This window comes from Salvelinus namaycush, chromosome 28 (genome assembly GCF_016432855.1).
Source record: "Salvelinus namaycush isolate Seneca chromosome 28, SaNama_1.0, whole genome shotgun sequence".
NCBI lineage: Eukaryota > Metazoa > Chordata > Actinopteri > Salmoniformes > Salmonidae > Salvelinus > Salvelinus namaycush.
The window spans coordinates 34,108,542-34,117,355 of record NC_052334.1 but is presented as its reverse complement, the minus strand read 5'-3'; the positions used below and the strand labels follow the sequence as shown (position 1 = coordinate 34,117,355).

The 8,814-nt window shown below is 41.8% G+C and overlaps 1 long non-coding RNA gene across 1 annotated transcript; it reads left to right on the top strand.

Annotated features, from left to right (window-relative positions):
- Positions 1–2,155: 2,155 nt before the first annotated feature.
- On the top strand, positions 2,156–8,507 carry LOC120023207. Its single transcript, XR_005472680.1, has 4 exons — positions 2,156–2,417; positions 7,044–7,106; positions 7,286–7,390; positions 8,438–8,507. It is a non-coding gene; the product is annotated as an uncharacterized LOC120023207 (long non-coding RNA).
- Positions 8,508–8,814: the final 307 nt, after the last annotated feature.

The window sequence follows — 8,814 nt, the reverse complement described above, 5'->3', positions numbered from 1 at the left end:
TAGAAAAATAAGTCTATATACAATGTTAGTAAATGAGGTGAGATAAGGGAGGTAAAGGCAAAAAAAGGCCAAGGTGGCGAAGTAAATACAATATAGCAAGTTAAACACTGGAATGGTAGATTTGCAGTGGAAGAATGTGCAAAGTAGAAATAGAAACAATGGGGTGCAAAGGAGCAAAATAAATAAATAAATAAATAAATAAATACAGTAGGGGAAGAGGTAGTTGTTTGGGCTAAATTATAGATGGGCTATGTACAGGTGCAGTAATCTGTGAGCTGCTCTGACAGCTGGTGCTTAAAGCTAGTGAGGGAGATAAGTGTTTCCAGTTTCAGAGATTTTTGTAGTTCGTTCCAGTCATTGGCAGCAGAGAACTGGAAGGAGAGGCGGCCAAAGGAAGAATTGGCTTTGGGGGTGACCAGAGAGATATACCTGCTGGAGCGCGTGCTACAGGTGGGTGTTGCTATGGTGACCAGCGAGCTGAGATAAGGGGGGACTTTATCTAGCAGGGTCTTGTAGATGACCTGGAGCCAGTGGGTTTGGCGACGAGTATGAAGCGAGGGCCAGCCAACGAGAGTGTACAGGTCGCAGTGGTGGGTAGTATATGGGGCTTTGGTGACAAAACGGATGGCACTGTGATAGACTGCATCCAATTTATTGAGTAGGGTATTGGAGGCTATTTTGTAAATGACATCGCCGAAGTCGAGGATCGGTAGGATGGTCAGTTTTACGAGGGTATGTTTGTATATAACTTATACATACAACTTATATTATGTATATAACTTATACATGCCTCATGAGCTTACTGTAGTTCAACCGTCCTACCTCATCAGAACCCCAAAATATAAGCTTGTCTTACTCCAATGTTTGTAAACAATGTAAATGTAAACAAGCACTGTAAAGCCTCAAAACATGGGTTAAACGAAGATGTTAATATCATGGATGGTCAGTACTTGCATTCATGGCTCTGTCTAAGAATTTGAGAGTGGGAACATTTATCCAGGCACACCCCTCAGCTGTTTACCAAAACAGAGGCAGGGTGGCGCTTTGTTATTGTTTCAACTAAGGATTCTAGCTTTAAAGAAGAAGAAGAAGAAACTCCTGACTCCTCAAAGGTTTTTTGAAGCAACAATAGTTAAAAAAAAAGAATGAAGATCGCAAAGAAATGTCCAAAAAGTAAGAAGAGAGAAAAGAACATTTCCTAAAACTAACAAACGAGTGCTGGACGGGATTCAAAGGGGCTTGTGGCGCTAAGCAGGATGAAGCTCTTTCCAATTCATTTACATCACCTTGACAACGCCTCAGATCTCCACGCCCGCCATTGGCTGGTTAGAGATTCCGAGAGCGGCCCTTCCCTCTACCTCCTTCTCTTTCTCCGTCTCTCCCTCTCTTCGTCTCTGCCGTTTTCAATCAGCCGTCATGAAAGTGCGAGGCTTAAGTATCCTCCAGACAGGCAGGCAGTTGTCGAGCCGAGCGCCGCCTTTCCTTCATCCCCAAAGGTGTTTTGGGCCAGACTTATTTCCCTGCACCTTTTTCAACTCCTCTAAAGAGGCAAGGAGAGAAGAGGCGGATAGGAAACACAAACGTGAGAGAGAGAGAGAGAGAGAGAGAGAGAGGGAACGTGTTAGAAAGAAAGAGAGAGGGCCTTTATCTGTGCTACCGCAGCATACACTAACCAGAAAAAGTGGGAGAAGGGAATAGACGGAGGAGAAGATGGAGAGAGAGGGGACATTGAAGTTTTTAAGGTCTATAAACATGTTTTTCCAGAGTTTTGATCTGAAGGGAAGCAGTTGCTTTGACTGTGTCTGTGTTTTAATATTCATGGTCGGGGCGAGGAGTGATTTTGGTCAACAGGAAGCTCATTTGTGGCTGAGGTTTTAGCCTGAGGGGGATTCTGCTAGGGAAATGAACCGGAAGATTATCCGTATGTATAATTCATTCCTAGCATCTAACTGACTGGCAGACAGAACGCTGATTGCTCCTGGGCTACACTGTGATTGAGCAATACCTGCTAACACTTCTCACTCTCAGTCACAAACAAGAGCCCCACATGCTGTTAAATAATCCCTAACAGAGCTTGTATCAGGCCTGATAAAGGACCAGGCAAACTTTGTCAGTGAAACTTTCCACTTCACTGTATACAATTGAGTCTAAGGTGACATGAAGTTATGGAAAGTTCTGCTTGGCTGACAGAATAAATTGTGCATTCTAATTAGGCTAGTTCAGAGTAACAATGAGTTGTGTTTCGCTCACAGAGTAATGATGTGTTATAATTGGTCCACAGGTGCATGACAGGAGCGTCAGTCTCTTCCCGGATGGGCTGGAGGAGGACGGCACGCCTTTTGACACTCGACCTCTGACCTCGCCCATCTCTGAAATCAGAACAGACAGTGCAATGAGGGTCAGACTGAGCTCTAATGGTAATGACAACATCAAACATGATGCATACATACAGTTGAAGTCGGAAGTTTACATACACTTAGGTTGGAGTCATTAAAACTCGTTTTTCAACCACTCCACAAATGTCTTGTCAACAAACTATAGTTTGGGCAAGTTGGTTAGGACATCTGCTTTGTGCATGACGCAAGTCATTTTTCCAACAATTGTTTACAGACAGATTATTTCACTTATAATTCACTGTATCACAATTCCAGTGGGTCAGAAGTTTATATACACTAAGTTGACTGTGCCTTTAAACAGCTTGGACAATTCCAGAAAAGGATGTCATGGCTTTAGAAGCTTCTGATAGACCAATTGACATAATTTGAGTCAATTGGAGGTGTACCTGTGGATGTATTTCAAGGCCTACCTTCAAACTCAGTGCCTCTTTGCTTGACATCATGGGAAAATCAATTGACCTCCACACGTCTGGTTCATCCTTGGGAGCAATTTCCAAACGCCTAAAAGTACCACGTTCATCTGTACAAACAATAGTACTCAAGTATAAACACCATGGGACCACGCAGCCGTCATACCGCTCAGGAAGGAGAAACGTTCTGTCTCCTAGAGATGAACCCACTTTGGTGCGAAAAGTGAAAATCAATCCCAGAACAACAGCAAAGGACCTTGTGAAGATGCTGGATGAAACAGGTACAAAAGTATCTATATCCACAGTAAAACGAGTCCTATATCGACATAACCTGAAAGGCCGCTCAGCAAGGAAGAAGCCACTGCTCCAAAACCGCCCTAAAAAAGCTAGACTACGGTTTGCAACTGCACATGGGGACAAAGATTGTACTTTTTGGAGAAATGTCCTCTGGTCTGATGAAACAAAAATAGAACTGTTTGGCCATAATGACCATCGTTATGTTTGGAGGAAAAAAGGGGAGGCTTGCAAGCTGAAGAACACCATCCCAACCGTGAAGCACGGGGTTGGCAGCATCATGTTGTGGGGGTGCTTTGCTGCAGGAGGGACTGGTGCACTTCACAAAATAGATGGCATGAGGAGGGAAAATTATGTGGATATATTGAAGCAACATCTCAAGACATCAGTCAGGAAAATAAAGCTTGGTTGCAAATGGGTCTTTCAAATGGACAATGACCCCAAGCATACTTCCAAAGTTGTGGCAAAATGGCTTAAGGACAACAAAGTCAAGATATTGGAGTGGCCATCACAAAGCCCTGACCTCAATCCTATAGAAAATTTGCGGGCAGAACTGAAAAAGTGTGTGCGTGCAAGGAGGCCTACAAACCTGACTCAGTTACACCAGCTCTGTCAGGAGGAATGGGCCAAAATTCACCCAAAATATTGTGGGAAGCTTGTGGAAGGCTACCCGAAACGTTTGACCGAAGTTAAACAATTTAAAGGCAATGCTACCAAATACTAATTGAGTGTATGTGAAAGAAATAAAAGCTGAAATAAATAATTCTCTCTACTATTATTCTGACATTTCACATTCTTAAAATAAAGTGGTGATCCTAACTGACCTAAGACAGGACATTTTTACTAGGATTAAATGTCAGGAATTTTGAAAAACTGAATTAAAGGTATTTGGCTGTGTATGTAAACTTCCGACTTCAACTGTACCTACAGTATATGGGTAGGCACACCGTGCTTTCCTGGGGAAACACCAAGGAAATACAAACTACCCTAGTTATAGGGAAAAAGTGACATGTCGGTAGATACGAACATGTACAGTATGGCACAGATAGAGGGCTACGAGTGAGGAATGACAAAATTGAGTGTTTTGAAGTTAATATGATATGAACATTTTAAAAAGCACTGACAAAGCCAGGTCAAGTGGCTGATACGTAAAGTTGAATAAATAGAGTGACACTAAGTTAACAGAATATGAAACGATGATATGACATTGTGTCGAATATATCTTTATCCTGGTCAGGCCTATTGCTTGATTTCCTTCACAGCCTCCATCAGTGTGAATAGAAGCACGCTGAAAAGGAGCCGCAGCAAAGAATACGTTCTCCTTTTATGTAACCTAATAACAAATGATTTCCACTACACGGTCACGCTGCTCATCTGCTATTGAACAGTGATTTACACCTAGGTAGCTTCTGATCAGCCCATGATAGGATCAGCATTATACTGATCCATACTAGTGATCAGCTGCATTGTTCACCCCCACTGATTTGTGTTGTGTCACGAATGCTGATCAGTGGATTTAATCAGTAGAATGTTGATCAGATTGATTAAATGGATTGACTAAAAACCAAAGGGAGATGCTGGGATGGATCCTCGTCATAGATAACCCTTTGAATTATCACAGTGCTAATTTTCTCCTTAGATGGCCACATACAGTATGTATACACAGAATACCATGTACATCAGGGCTTGCATTCATAGAGCGTCTCAGAGTAAGATTGCTGATCCAGGATCAGGTCCCCTTGTCCATTCTTCTATTATCTAAAAGGCAGAACTGATCCAGGATCAGGTCCCCTTGTCTATTCTTCTATTATCTAAAAGGCAGAACTGATCCAGGATCAGGTCCCCTTGTCTATTCTTCTATTATCTAAAAGGCAGAACTGATCCAGGATCAGGTCCCCTTGTCTAGTCTTCTATTATCTAAAAGGCAGAACTGATCCAGGATCAGGTCCCCTTGTCTATTCTTCTATTATCTAAAAGGCAGAACTGATCCAGGATCAGGTCCCCCTGTCTATTCTCCTATTATCTAAAAGGCAGAACTGATCCAGGATCAGGTCCCCTTGTCTATTCTCCTATTATCTAAAAGGCAGAACTGATCCAGGATCAGGTCCCCTTGTCTATTCTCCTATTATCTAAAATGCAGAACTGATCCAGGATCAGGTCCCCTTGTCCATTCTTCTATTATCTAAAATGCAGAACTGATCCAGGATCAGGTCCCCTTGTCCATTCTTCTATTATCTAAAATGCAGAACTGATCCAGGATCAGGTCCCCTTGTCCATTCTCCTATTATCTAAAAGGCAGAACTGATCCAGGATCAGGTCCCCTTGTCTATTCCCCTATTATCTAAAAGGCAGAACTGATCCAGGATCAGGTCCCCTTGTCTATTCTTCTATTATCTAAAATGCAGAACTGATCCAGGATCAAGCCCCCTTGTCCATTCTTCTATTATCTAAAAGGCAGAACTGATCCAGGATCAGGTCCCCTTGTCCATTCTTCTATTATCTAAAAGGCAGAACTGATCCAGGATCAGGTCCCCTGTCCATTCTTCTATTATCTAAAATGCAGAACTAATCCAGGATCAGGTCCCCTTGTTTATTCTTCTATTATCTAAAATGCAGAACTGATCCAGGATCAGGTCCCCTGTCCATTTTTCTATTATCTAAAAGGCAGAATATATCCACGATCAGCAGTCCAATTCTGAGACGCTTTGTGAATAAGGGGCCCTGTATTCTTAGTGTCTTCTTAGCGGTCCTACCACTCCTTTTTCTGAATATAACTAAACACTTAACTTCTTCAGCTGTGGTTCGCTTGCCATGACAGGGATTGTGGCGTTCCAATCACTTAGCAAATAGAAAATAGAAAATAAGGAGGAGCGGGATAGAGAGAGAGAGAGAGAGAGAGCTTACAGTGCATCATCACAGCAACAATGCTCAGTGTTTCAGTAGGCCTAATCCTGTTTCCACACACTAAAGAAGCCCTCATCCAAAGCCCTGGGCTGTAGAGCTTCTCTCCTCCATCCTCTACTACTGTCCTGTCTACATCTCATCTCTCCAGATATACACACCCACTGTGAAACACACTCATCCACCCACACACAGACAAATATGGCAGGCCTTCTGACATGAGATGTTAGCTCTAGTTGTGACAAGTGTGGAACAACAGAGAAGTTGTTCCTTTGTTCGGCACACTGTAGGAAAGACGAGAGTCTTAGCTGGACAGGGAAAAGGCAGGGAAAGTCTCTATCTCCTGTGGCTTTAGTCTTTTCTTAAATCTCCATGTGTTTGGATACACGTCCTGATGATGAACCTTCTCAGTTCTCCAGCTCTCCTACCACTGCCAACAGGCTACAGTACACACAGTCTGCTACTGTTTCACCGCTGATACTGAGAGACACTGTTTCTAAAGGAAACCGCTTCATAGCTCATATGCTCCTTATGTGTGTACAGTGTTTCTGTAAGTGCCAAAAGCATTAGTTGAAACATAGCTGATGAAACAGAGTTGTCTAGAGCCTGAAAGGATGGACAGAGCTTAAGTACCCATGCCATTCTGTAGTATCAGCAAAACTGGCAAGTGATTATGGCAGAGAGAGAGAGAGAGATGCAGAATTAGAGGAAAAAGTGGGAGAAAAAAAATAAGTGAGACAGACTGTTATCTGTTTGTCTTTTTATGGTTCCTCGTGTTCAGTCTAAGAGGACTCTACCACATTAGGCATGGAGCAGCCTACTGTAGCTCACAGCCCAGTCAATTGTAAATAAGACTGCTAGATAAACTAAACAGCACTCGGCTCAGTGTCGTTGTGCCTTTAACAGAGAATAAAGAGAAAGATAAGCTAATCCACTGGTCACTATGGATCCAACTCACAGTCTTCAATACAGACCATTGACATCCCTCTCTTCTCCTCGCGCCTCTCACCCTCCCTCTTTTCTCTTTCTTCTCTCTCTCCAGAGTCAATCAATTCATGGGAGGAATGCAGGACTTCAGATGTTACCCTAACACACTAACTAATAGGTGAGAGGGATGGAAGAAGGGATGAAGGGAAGGTGGAAGGATGATTTTCGTTTGATTCCAAAATAGTGCAATAATGTCACTGCATTTATTTTTTTGCAATACAGCAGTTTATGAAATGACCTTTACTAAGCTTTTTTTTAACTCACAACCCGATTCATTTCTCTCCCCCATCCGGATAGACACTGGAGGACTGGAGGTGCATCCAGGCCTCCTGTCCTCCTCCATCCCCAGTCAGAGTGCCACTGCCCCCTCTGCCACCCCAGAGTACACCCCCTAGTGGGGAGGTATGTAAACAACCGTTTGTTGATTGGTTCATTGGTTCATTGATTGATTGATATACTGATAGATTGATTTATTGATATGACGATTATTTATTAACTATATAAGTGTCGTTCCACGAAAAGAGTGCCTTTTGTGTCCCTTTATATATATTTGCACCCCAGTATCTCTACTTGCACATTCATCTTCTGCACATCTATCAGTCCAGTGTTTAATTGGTAAATTGTAATTACTTCGCTACTACGGCCTATTAATTGCCTTACCTCCCTAATCTTACCTCATTTGCACACACTGTATATAGACGTCTCTATTCTGTTATTGACTGTACGTTTGTTTATTCCATGTGTAACTCTGTGTTGTTGTTTGTGTCGCACTGCTTTGCTTTATCTTGGCCAGGTCGCAGTTGTAAATGAGAACTTGTTCTACCCGGTTAAATAAAGGTGAAATAAAAAATAAATATAAATATATATACATATATAGACTTTTCTTTTTTTTAAGTAGACAATACATTGAAATTGTGCACAACCCCCCCCCCCCAAAAAAACTGCCTGCAATAAATCATTAAAAAAAAATATGAACACAATACTTGCTAAATGGCCAAAATATAACATTTTCCCTCTGTGCACCATCTGTTTTCACCATCATTGTGAAGCCCAAGCTAGTTATTTTGTTACTTCGACAAAGTCATTTCTGGAGAATATTATTTATTTATTTTATTATTATTTATTTATTTATTTATTTATTATCCCTCATTTTAAGGTGAACTGAACTCCCATTATAATATGGTGAAACTATTCCTTTTTAAACGTTTATTATGGAAAACTTGTTATAATTAGGTGAAATGAAACCTTTTTTTTTTACCAAGTTACACTTCTCAAAAGGCACATAGTTGGTGGAACGACTCATAAGCTTTAATTTAACCAAGTTGACAGAAAACCAATTCTCACTTGCGGCACAACGAAGATAAACACAGCTACGTCAACAGCCAGTCTAAATCCACATCACATCACAGTATCCCACTAACAACAACACATTAACCCATCCCTGTCCAGGTATTTTATCCCAAACGCGGCGGAGGACACCGCTAACAACAGTGTGTTGAGTCTCATCCTGGACGCCTACTAGCCATCACCGATCCCTTTCTCCTTTTCTGTTTGTTTTGTCTTTGGTTCTTTTCACACCTGGTTTCATTTGCCTTCATTTAGGTGTGTATATATTTACCCTGTTGCCTGCCTAGGTTTGTGCGGGAATGTTTTATTTGTGATGTAGCTCTGTGAGAGTGTGTTATTTAGGAGCTTTGTGTTACGGCTCTCGTTGGTGGAAGGTGTTCATGATTCTTTTATTCAAAAAACACTCAAACAAAATAACAAAAGCGAAAACGAAAGCGCACAGTTCTGTCAGGCAAAGACACTAAACAGAAAACAAGATC